The sequence below is a fragment of the Triticum aestivum genome, chromosome 1D (assembly GCF_018294505.1).
Source record: "Triticum aestivum cultivar Chinese Spring chromosome 1D, IWGSC CS RefSeq v2.1, whole genome shotgun sequence".
Classification (NCBI taxonomy): Eukaryota; Viridiplantae; Streptophyta; class Magnoliopsida; order Poales; family Poaceae; genus Triticum; species Triticum aestivum.
In genome coordinates this window covers 231,998,317-232,010,866 of record NC_057796.1, presented here as the reverse complement: position 1 = coordinate 232,010,866, position 12,550 = coordinate 231,998,317, and positions in this window count along the sequence as shown.

Here is a 12,550-nt window from a genome sequence, read left to right as displayed (position 1 = left end):
GGGGGGGGGTAGCGTGATACATACTGCTTTTCAGCTGTAAAATCGTCTTAGGAGGTTTGCGTTCCATGGTCGCTCCGACTCCTTGCCAGAGTCGTCTCTCTTGCGTGCTTTTGGCTTTTGCGCGTCGATCAAGTAGTAGGAGTCGTTGCTGAGTGCCTTGCTGACGACGAAGGGGCCTTCCCAAGGGGCCGAGAGCTTGTGTTGGCCGGCTGTTCGCTGGATCAGCCTGAGCACAAGGTCGCCCTCTTGGAAGGATCTTGGCTTGACCTTGCGGTTGTAGTAGCGGCGCAGGCCTTGCTGGTAGATGGCGGACCGGCTGAGGGCTAACAGTCGGCCTTCTTCTAGTAGGTCGACGCCGTCTTCTCTTGCTTCTTTGGCTTCCTCCTCCGTGTACATGGTGATCCGAGGCGAGTCGAACTCGATGTCTGTTGGGATGACAGCCTCGGCACCGTACACGAGGAAGAATGGAGTGAAGCCGGTTGACTTGTTGGGTGTAGTGCGCAGACTCCAGAGGACAGCCGGCAGCTCTTCGAGCCAGCAGCCGGCCGATCGCTCCAGTGGTACAACCAGTCGGGGTTTGATGCCGGAGAGGATAAGTCCATTTGCTCGCTCGACCTGGCCGTTTGACTGCGGGTGGGCAACGGACGCTAAGTCCAGTCGGATGCCCTGTGTCGCGCAGAAACGTGCCAGCGCGCCTTTGGCGAAGTTTGTGCCGTTGTCGGTGATGATGCTGTGCGGCACGCCGTACCGAGTAGTGATGTCGGTGATGAATGCCACGGCAGTCGGCCCGTTCAGCTTCTTGATGGGCTTGGCTTCGATCCACTTTGTGAACTTGTCCACCGCAACGAGCAGGTGTGTCATGCCACCTCGGGCTGTCTTGAAAGGGCCTACCATGTCCAGTCCCCAGACGGCAAAAGGCCAGGTGAGGGGAATGGTCTTGAGGGCGGAAGCCGGCAGGTGTTGTTTGGAACTGAAGACTTGACACCCTCTGCAACTCTTTACTATTTCTTTAGCATCCTCCAAGGCAGTCGGCCAGAAGAACCCATGGCGGAAAGCCTTGGCCACGAGGGATCTTGAGGCGGCGTGGTGGCCGCATTCGCCTTGGTGGATGTCTTTGAGGATTGCCACTCCTTTTTCTGGCTCGACGCAACGCTGGAAGACTCCAGTGACGCTGCGCTTCACAAGCTCCCTGTTGATTATTGTGTATGCTGCGGCTCGTCGTTGCACTAGTCTTGCTGCGATCTCATCAGTCGGCAGCTCTCTGCTGACTAGGAACTTGAGGATGGGCTGGGCCCATGAGGGAGCTGTGACTTCTTCTGCTGTTATCGTGGCCACCATGACTCGGGTGGGTGGGTTGGGTGTTGTATTGGAGTCGACCACTGCTTCTTGTGTCGTTGCAGTCCCCGGGCCGACTGCTGCAGTCCCCGAGCCGGGTTCTGAAGTCCCTGGGCCGGGTTCGACTACGTCAGTCCCCGGGGCAGTCGTCGACGTCCCCGTGCCGCCTGCAGGATTTCTTGAGCCGGATCCGGCTGTTTCTGGCGCAGGCGGTACGAAGATGGAGTCCGAATCTGGAGACGGCTTGATGGACGGCTTGAGGAGGCGTTGGAGGGAGACGCCAGTCGGTATGGCTTGTCGGGTGGAGCCGATCCGTGCTAGGGCATCTGCTTGGTCGTTGTCGGCCCTTGGCACATGAAGGAACTCGCACCCTTCGAAGTATCCGCTCATCTGCTGGACGAGGAAGCGGTAGCTCGCCATGTTCGCGTCCTTGGCGTCCTAGTCGCCAGATGATTGCTGGACCACTAAGTCGGAGTCGCCGTAGCACAGGATCCGGCATATGCCGAGCTCTTTGGCTAGCCGGAGCCCATGTACGAGCGCCTCGTACTCGGCCACGTTGTTGGAGGCGGCGAAGTGGATCTGCAGCGTGTACTTGAGCTTGTCGCCTTTGGGAGAGGTGAGGACGATGCCGGCTCCCAAGCCGGTGCGCATCTTGGACCCGTCAAAGTGCATCCGCCAATGGGTAGAGTCGGGAGCCGGCGGTAAGTACTGGGTCTCGGCCCAGTCGACGAGGAAGTCGGCCAATGCTTGCGACTTGATGGCGGTGCGGGGTTGATAGAAAATCGTGTAAGGCGCCAAGGCAATGGCCCATTTGGCCACCCGGCCGGATGCATCCCGGCTGCCTATGATCTCGGCGAGCGGGGCAGTGCACACGACCGTGATGGGGTGCTCTTGGAAGTAGGGCTTCAATTTCTTGGCAGCGAAGTACACCCCATAGCTCATCTTCTGGTAGTGCGGGTAGTTTTGCTTTGAGCTGGATAGTACTTCACTGAGACAGTAGACCGGCCTCTGGACCAGCTGGGCTCGGCCTTCCTCCGGGCGCTGGACCACAACAACAGTGCTGACGACTCGGCTTGTCGCGGCGATGTAGAGGAGCATGGGCTCCTTCTCAGTCGGCGCAGCCAGGACGGGCGGAGTGGTCAACATTTTCTTCAACTCATGGAAGGCTTGGTCGGCTTGATCATTCCACTCAAAGTGAGTGGACTTCTTCATGAGTCGGTACAGGGGGAGGGCCTTCTCTCCTAGTCGGCTGATAAAACGGTTCAGGGAGGCTAAGCAGCCAGTGAACTTCTGCACATCTCGCAGCTTGGTGGGTATCTCCATCCTCTCGATGGCCTTGATCTTGACAGGGTTGCACTCAATGCCGCGTTCGGAGACCAGGAAGCCTAGCAGCTGGCCGGCTGGTACTCCGAACACGCACTTCTCGGGGTTGAGCTTGATCTGGAATCGGCGCAAGTTGGCAAATGTTTCCTTCAGGTCTTCCAGCAAGGTACCGCGCTTCTCTGTCTTCACCACAATGTCGTCTACGTAGACGTGGGCATTTCTGCCGAGTTGTTTCAAGAGACATTTCTGCATGCAACGCTGAAAAGTGGCACCGGCGTTTCTCAAGCCGAATGTCATTGTCAGGTAGCAGAAAGCTCCAAAGGGTGTGATGAAGGCAGTCTTGAGGCGGTCAGCCGGGTCCAACTTGATCTGATGATATCCTGAGTATGCATCCAAGAAACTTAACAGCTCGCATCCGGCTGTGGAGTCTATCACTTGGTCAATCCGTGGCAAAGCAAACGGATCCTTTGGGCAGGCCTTGTTCAGACTTGTGTAGTCTATACACATGCGCCACTTGTTATTCTTCTTCAAAACCAGAATTGGATTGGCAAGCCATTCTGGAAAGAACACTTCCATGATGAAGCCGGCTGCAAGGAGCCGGGCTATCTCTTCTCCCACGATTCTTCGCTTCTCTTCTGATAGTCGGCGGAGGGGTTGCTTGACCGGCTTCGCATCAGCTCGGACATGTAATTTGTGCTCGGCGAAATCCTTCGGGACACCCGGCATGTCCTTTGGGGACCATGCAAAGATGTCTCGATTCTCACGGAGGAAGTCAGTGAGCTCGCCTTCCTATTTACTGTCCAAGTTCGCCCCAATCACGGCGAACCTCTCCGGGTGCTCCGGGTCTAGAGGTATCTTCTTCGTCTCTTTTGCAGGCTGGAAGGAGCCCTGCGTGTCACAGTCCTTGGGGTTGGGGGACAAGGCCGGCTGCTTGCCGGCCATGGCCACAACTCGTTCCAACATCTTCTTCTCTTCTGCCACCACAAGGGACTCGGCCAGCCGGCTGCTGGCCATGGCACACTCGATGGACTTCTTGTAGTCGCCGGCTATCGTGATGATCCCTTTTGAGCTCGGCATCTTCATCTTCAGGTAGGCATAGTGGGGAACAGCCATGAACTTGGCCAAAGCAGGTCGGCCAAGCAGTGCATGATAGGGGCTTTCCAAATCCACCACCTCGAACCATATTGCTTCCCGGCGAAAATGATCTTTGTCTCCGAAGAGAACATCCATCTTGATCTTGCCGATTAGAGAGCAAGATAGGCCGGGTACGATACCATGGAAGACTGTGCGGCTCGGCATGAGCTGCTTCGCTTTGATGTTCAGCTTGTCCATGGTATCGCGGTACAGTATGTTGATACTGCTTCCGCCGTCTATCAGGGCGCGGGAAAATCTGGCAGCTCGCCTCTCCGTCGCAAGGGTGACGTCCAAAACCATAGCATAGGAGCCAGGCGAAGGCATCCCTTCTGGGTGGTCGGCCTGGCTCCAGCTGATGGGTTTTTCCGACCAGTGCATGAACTCGGCGGTGCTAGAGGCGACTGCGTTTACTTCTTGGTGCTGCCGGCGTCGGCTGCGCTTGTCGTCGACTTGACTTGTGAAGACAACGTAGGCGTCGTGCGCTTCAGGGAACTCGTCTTGGATGGCGCCGACTGCCGGCCGGGCCGCCGGCTGCGGGGGAGCTGGAGGCGGCGGGCCGGGAGGCGGAGGCGGCGCCATCCCCTCGCCCTTGGTGATGCGGGTGAGCCAATGGCATTTCCGTCTTGTATGGTTGGACGGCTTCGCGCCGCTGTGGAACTTGCAGGAAGCATCAAGTGCTTGTTTGTAGGAGAAGGACGGCTGCCAGGGCGGCCGGCCTCCCTTCTTCTTGGGAGCAGGCCGCTCTTCGGGCTTCTCGTCTTCAATGGTGGCCACCTGCCGACTGGAGGAAGTCGGCATGGGGCCCTTGCGCTTGTGGTCGTTCTGGTAGGGGCGCCGGTTGGGGTCGCCAGCCGGCTGCTTGGGAGCCGGGGCGACCACTTTCCCCGAGGCGTCCACTCGGAGCTCGGTCTTCATGGAGGAGTCGGCAGTAGCGTATTTGTCGGCGATGACGAGTAGCTCATCGAGGGTGGCGGGCTCGTCGCAGAGGAGTCGGTGCTTGAGGAGGGTGCCCTCTCGGTACCCGGCAGTGAAGTATTCGATGGCCTGGACCTCGTGCACTCCCTCGCAGGAGTTGCGGAGCTCGGCCCATCGCGTGAGGTAGTCGCGGGTCGACTCGTTGGGCCCCTGGACGCAGAGGGAGAGCTGGCGAGGCTTGGGAGGCCGCTTGTAGGTGCTGGTGAAGTTGCGGACGAAAGCTTCGGTGAAGTCCAGCCAACTATTGATGCTGTAGGGCTTGAGGCTGTTGAGCCATGTGCGCGCCGTGCCCTGCAGCATCAGGGGGACGTACTTCACGGCAACGCGCCGGTTGCCGTTGGCGATGCTGACGGCTGTGGAGTAGTCGATGAGCCAATCTTCTGGCTTCACCGAGCCGTTGTACTTGGGCGTGTCTCTGGGGAGCGAGAACCCTTTGGGAAAGGGCTCGTCGCGGATGCGGGGGCCAAAGCATGGCGGGCCGACATCGTCTTCTTCTTCTAACGCCAAGGATCGGGCCAGGCGGTCGATCCGGTGGCGGGCGTCGTTCTCGCCGACTCCTTCTCGGCGGCCGAGTCGGTCGCCAAGAGTCGGATGGGTGACAGGCGGTGGAGTGAGGCGTCTTTCTCTTCGAGGCGGGGGAGGAGGCAGGTTTCCCTGGTGTTCAACCGCCCGAGGGCGGCCTTCCGCGTCGCGCTCGATAGTGATGCGGGTCCGGCTGCGGCTGGCAGCCGGCTCCTTGTCTTTCTTCTGGCGCGTGCCGCTCGCAGTCGGCGAGCGGGACGTTGCGGCGTGCTCCCGGCGCGGAGGTTGACTATCGGCACGGGCGCCGGCTTCGTGCCGTTCTGCAGCCGCGTCGATCAGCTGCTGGATCTGTCTTGTCATGTAGGGGAGCTCGTCGGCTCCCAGCTCATTGAGCTCCTCTGCAGCCGCCTGAGCGGCCCGCAGATTCTCGAGCGGGGTGGCGTAGACGGGGCGATCTGCGCCCAGCACGCTGGCAACGGCTGCGCCGCGCTTCTGGACGAAGCCGGCTCGGCTCGGGCCGCTAGGCGGCGGCGTCCCGAAGGCGGCGCGGTCAGCTTCGCGCTGGTGGGCCTCGGTGAGACGTCTCATCGAGGCTATCTTCTTGCCCTCCGTGATGAGGGCAAGGCGGCGTGCCTCCAGGGTCTCGGCGTCGGCGTCGGCCGGGATGGGGATGGAGAGGTCGTGCATCGCCGCTCGCTGAGCGTCGCGGGCGTTCTCGCCCGAGTCGGAGGCGTGGCTGATGACCATCACTTCGGTGACAGCGCTGCTGCCGCTGTCAGCTCGAGGGAGTGGGTCGTCGAAGACCACCAAGTCGGAGGGGTAAGCGTCGAGCGACGCGGCGTCGGAGTCGATGAGCATCGGGTCGGTGGAGCCGACAGACTCCATGTCCGCAGCAGGCTCGCTGGAGACGTGAAGTTGGTCGAGGAGGCTGATGAGGCGGCTCTCGGGGTAGTCGGTGCCTGCGTCGGACGCAGGCTCGTCGGAGACGCGAGTCTCGCCGAGCTGATCGGCGAGGCGGCTCGCTGCGCAGGCGTCGCCGACGCCTTGCAGCGCGTCGGGGCAAGCGCCATCGGGCGCAGCAGGCTGGCTGCGCTCGCGGGGAAGGAAGAGGGTTCCCGTCCAGAACAGGTCTCCGGACGACGGTGCACCTGGCCCCACGGTGGGCGCCAAATGTCGGGTGGTTGGTGCGACATATGCCAAGGGATGGCTTATCATTGTGGGAGCCAATAAAACGTCGCCGGTGCCCGGAAACGGGATGAGGCGAAGACATGCACGCCGGCGAATCTTACCCAGGTTCGGGGCTCTCCGAGGAGAGAACACCCCTAGTCCTGCTCTGCGGGGTCTCCGCATGATCACTAGATCGATAAAGGGTAGCTACAATCGCTCCTAGAGCTGTTGGGATCAAGGGAGAAGGAGAACAAGGCTAGCTCTTGCTTCTCTCTATCTATGTGCGCGCGTGCGCTATGCTTGGATGCGAACCCTTTGCATGGGTGCCCCGGGGAGTTTATATAGGCCTACCCCCCGGGGGTACAATGGTAGTCCGTTTGGGATCCGGTCCCAGCCGTCAGTGTCTACGCTCGCCGGCTTCTCCGCCGGCTGCTGGGTCCCGCCGGCTGGTGGGTCCCACCGGCTGCCGGCTACTCGGTCGACAGGCCGGTCCCACCGCCTAGGGTTTTGTCGGCGGCTACTTACTGTAGCCGCGCCTCGGATGATGAGGGCTTTGTCGAGGTGAGCGTGGCTACAGTGGGCCGCCTCGGGGGCTATCACTGTAGCCTCACCTCGTCTTGTCTCCTTAACGGGGCTCCTGCTTCGAGGAAGGGCATGGCCGGCTTCTGGAGGCCGGCTATGCTCCCGGCCGACTAGGGAAAGCCGGGCCGCCTTCACGCCTCCCTCTGGCTGAAGGGGCCCGCAGTCCTTGGGTCGTGCAAGAATGGGTCGTGGATGACGTCGAGGCTAACGTGGCTACAGTGCCGGGCCGCACGGGAGACCTCCCTCCCGTACGGCCTCCTGTAGCCATGCCCGCCTCGGGCTTCGGGGGTCGTGGGCCGCACTGTGGCCACGCCCCGTCAGGTCGCCATTAAGTTGGAGTGGTTGTGGTCGTGGCCGGCTTCTAGGAGTCGGCGTCCTTCTGGGCCGGCTTCTTGGAGTCGGCGAGGCTGGGTTGTCTTCCGGGAGTCGGCTTTAGTGGTAGCCGGCCCGGGAAGGCGGCCCAAATGCTTGGAGTGCTTGAAGGCCCAAAGGCCTGATAAATTTTCTGAAGAGCCAGGGGTAGCCGGTTTGGCTACCCGTGGCCACTTACTCCGACAGTCTTGTATGATTTGAGTCTTTGCTTTTTAGTTTACCACAATCATCTTTGTTGTACACACCTTTTGAGAGAGACACACATGATTCGGAATTTATTAGAATACTCTTTGCGCTTCGCTTATATCTTTTGAGCTATATAGTTTTTGCTCTAGTACTTCACTTATATCTTTTAGAGCACGGCGGTGGTTTTGTTTTATAGAAACTATTATTCTCTCATGCTTCACTTATATTATTTTGAGAGTCTTAAACAGCATGGTAATTTGCTTAAATGGGAAAATTAATCCTAATATGCTAAGTATTCAAGACTAGTAAAAACTTTCTTATGAAGTGTGCTGAATACTAAGAGAAGTTTGATGCTTGATGATTGTTTTGGGATATGGAGGTAGTGATATTAAAGTTGTGCTAGTTGAGTAGTTGTGAAATTGAGAAATACTTGTGTTGAAGTTTGCAAGTCCCGTAGCATGCACGTATGGTAAACGTTATGTAACAAATTTGAAACATGAGGTGTTCTTTGATTGTCTTCCTTATGAGTGGCGGTCGGGGACGAGCGATGGTCTTTTCCTACCAATCTATCCCCCTAGGAGCATGCGCATAGTGCTTGGTTTTTGATGACTTGTAGATTTTTGCAATAAGTATGTGAGTTCTTTATGACTAATGTTGAGTCCATGGATTATACGCACTCTTACCCTTCCATCATTGCTAGCCTCTTCGGTACCGTGCATTGCCCTTTCTCACGTTGAGAGTTGGTGCAAACTTCGCCGGTGCATCCAAACCCCGTGATATGATACGCTCTGTCACACATAAACCTCCTTATATCTTCCTCAAAACAGCCACCATACCTACCTATTATGGCATTTCCATAGCCATTCCGAGATATATTGCCATGCAACTTTCCACCGTTCCGTTTATCATGACACGTTCATCATTGTCATATTGCTTTGCATGATCATGTAGTTGACATCGTATTTGTGGCAAAGCCACCATTCATAATTTTTCATACATGTCACTCTTGATTCATTGCCTATCCTGGTATACTGCCGGAGGCATTCATATAGAGTCATACCTTGTTCTAGTATTGAGTTGTAAATAATTAGAAGTGTGATGATCATCATTCATAGAGCATTGTCCCAATAAAAAAAGAGAAAGGCCAAATAAAAAAAGGAGGCCAAAAAAAAGGGACAATGCTACTATCCTTTTTTCCACACTTGTGCTTCAAAGTAGCACCATGATTTTCATGATAGAGAGTCTCTTGTTTTGTCACTTTCATATACTAGTGGGAATTTTTCATTATATAACTTGGCTTGTATATTCCAACAATGGTCTTCCTCAAATGCCCTAGGTCTTCGTGAGCAAGCAAGTTGGATGCACACCCACTTAGTTTCTTTTGTTGAGCTTTTATGCATTTATAGCGCTAGTGCATCCGTTGCATGGCAATCCCTACTCCTTGCATTAACATCAATCGATGGGCATCTCCATAGCCCGTTGATTAGCCGCGTTGGTGTGAGACTTTCTCCATTTTTGTCTTCTCCACATAACCCCATCATTATATTCTATTCCACCCATAGTGCTATATCCATGGCTCACGCTCATGTATTGCGTGAAGGTTGAATAAGTTTGAGATTACTAAAGTATGAAACAATTGCTTGGCTTGTCATCGGGGTTGTGCATGATGAGAGAATTCTTGTGTGGTGAAAATGGAGCATGACTAAACTATATGATTTTGTAGGGATGAACTTTCTTTGTCCATTTATTTTGAGAAGACATAATTGCTTAGTTAGTATGCTTGAAGTATTATTGCTTTTGTGTCAACATTAAACTTTTATCTTGAATCTTTCGGATCTGAATATTCATACCGCAATTAAGAGGCTTACATTAAAAAATTATGCTAAGTAGCATTCCGCATCAAAAATTCTGTTTTATCATTTACCTACTCGAGGACGAGCATGAATAAGCTTGGGGATGCTTGATACGTCTCCAACGTATCTATAATTTTTGATTGCTTCATGATGTATTATATTCTGTTTTGGATGATTAATGGGCTTTGTTATACCCTTTTATATTATTGTTGGGACTTACCTATTAACCGGAGGGCCAGCCCAAATTGCTGTTTTTTGCCTATTTCAGTGTTTCACAGAAAAAGAATATCAAACGGAGTCCAAACGGAATGAAACCTTCGGGAACGTGATTTTCGGAACGAACGTGATCCAAAGGACTTGGACCCTACGTCAAGAAGGCAACCAGGAGAGCACGAGGCAGGGGGGCGCGCCTAGCCCCCTAGGCGCGCCCTCCACCCTCATGGGGCCCACGTTGCTCCACCGACGTACTTCTTCCTCCTATATATACCTACGTACCCCCAAACCAACAGAAGCATCCACGAAAACCTAATTCCACCGCCGCAACCTTCTGTACCCATGAGATCCCATCTTGGGGCCTTTTCCGGTGTCCTGCCGGAGGGGGCATTGATCACGGAGGGCTTCTACATCAACACCATAGCCTCTCCGATGATGTGTGAGTAGTTTACCTCAAACCTTCGGGTCCATAGTTATTAGCTAGATGGCTTCTTCTCTCTATTTGGATCTCAATACAAAGTTCTCCACAATTCTCGTGGAGATCTATTTGATGTAATCTTCTTTTGCGGTGTGTTTGTTGAGACCGATGAATTGTGGGTTTATGATCAAGTTTATCTATGAACAATATTTGAATCTTCTCTGAATTCTTTTATGTATGATTGGTTATCTTTGCAAGTCTCTTTGAATTATCAGTTTGGTTTGGCCTACTAGATTGATCTTTCTTGCAATGGGAGAAGTGCTTAGCTTTGGGTTCAATCTTGCGGTGTCCTTTCCCAGTGACAGCAGAGGCAGCAAGGCACGTATTGTATTCTTGCCAGCGAGGATAACAAGATGGGGTTTATATCATATTGCATGAGTTTATCCCTCTACATCATGTCATCTTACTTAAAGCATTACTCTGTTCTTTTGAACTTAATACTCTAGATGCATGCTGGATAGCGGTCGATGTCTGGAGTAATAGTAGTAGATGCAGGCAGGAGTCGGTCTACTTGTCATGGACGTGATGCCTATATAAATGATCATACCTAGATATTCTCATAACTATGCTCAATTCTATCAATTGCTCAACAGTAATTTGTTCACCCATCGTAATACTTATGCTCTTGAGAGAAGCCACTAGTGAAACCTATGGCCCTCGGGTCTATTTTCCATCATATTAATCTTCCAACACTTAGATATTTTTATTGCCTTTTATTTTACTTTGCATCTTTATTATAAAAGTACCAAAAATATTATCTTATCATATCTATCAGATCTCACTTTTGTAAGTGACCGTGAAGGGATTGACAACCACTTTATTGTGTTGGCTGCGAGGTTTTTATTTGTTTGTGTAGGTGCGAGGGACTTGAGCGTGGCCTCCTACTGGATTGATATCTTGGTTCTCAAAAACTGAGGGAAATACTTACGCTACTTTACTGCATCACCCTTTCCTCTTCAAGGGAAAACCAATGCAGTGCTCAAGAGGTAGCATTGGCCAGGGCAACATACGAAGTTGCACATCTCACTGGAAGGGACAGTTGAATGGTAAAGAAATGACATTCATGAGGGTAGTGAAAAGTTGCATATAAACAGAGTGCTAAAGTTGCAAATCTCACTAGCAGGGGTGGTTTGGGCCGTGTGCTAGCAGGGAAACTACACATCCATGGGGATTCGAGAGAAAATTACAAATCACTGTTAGACGGTTGGCCGTGGCAGTATCTGAAGTTGCACATCCACTGTTAGGCAGTTGGCCGATGCAGCAAAAAGTGAAGCACATCCACGGGCAGGGAAAAGTTGCACATCAACTACTATGCAGTTGGTCTGGGCAACATACGAAGTTCACATCTCATTGGAAGGAGGTAGTTTGGGGGTGAAGATACCATCATTGAAAAATGCTCGTTTACGGTATAGGAGAAAAGTTGCACATCCCTGTCAGGTAGTTGCACACCGAAGGCTAGGCAGTTGCACAAAACGGAGAGAAAATTGCACACAAAAAATTTCGTCAAAACATACCCATGCGGGATCTAGTTTCGAAGAGCACACCACGAGAGTTCCAAAAGTGAAAACGGATCTTAATTTTGATGCGTGGTTTCAAAGTTATGGTTTTTTAAAAATTTGAAAACCCGAATTAAATGTGTTCACATCTATTCACATGGGTTCTTTGCAATTACTTTTTATTATCCTGTTTAAACATGTTCACACATATTCACTTTTCCTAATATGGATTAGGGGGGCAAATTATTTCCTTTTTTAGACGGCCACTGCGGAGCGCTAGCGGGCAACTGGCGACCCGCTAGACGCGTCCAAAGCTTTAACTCTCGGCACTGCTCTGAATCTCTCTAATTCACGCAGCTCAATGGCCTGCCTAATGAAATTCTAGTAATGTACTCGCTTGGTCCCACTACAAAAAAAAGACACATCCTGACATTTTGGGCCGAACGAATTTTTTTCTGTCATACATATGACACTTCTATGACGATAATTGTGACAAAACCCGGTATCATCATAGATGTGGTGGGCTCCTACTTCTATGACAAAAAATCATGACAGAAAATGGGCTTTTCGTCCTGGGCGGACGGGAGACGCAGCTGCATGACATTCTTTGAGCCGTCCATGACGGAAAAAACCGTGGTAGAAGCGAGGGGCGAGGAAAATTTCGGGGAGTTCCCGGTTACGGTGGGAGGTCGGGGGCCGAGCGATGCGCGTTTCTCTCGTACACGTACGCGCGTGTGTGCGAGGCGTTGGCTCTAACTGAACCCGAGCGATTGCACTGCAGGCTACGCGTTACTGAACCCGAGCGATCGATCGATGGCTGTTAACTGAACCCGATCGAGCGATTCCTTCGCTACTGCTGCTAACTGAAGCCGATCGATGCTGCCTTTGGGATGAACAGTGAGCGTTGTGGGGGG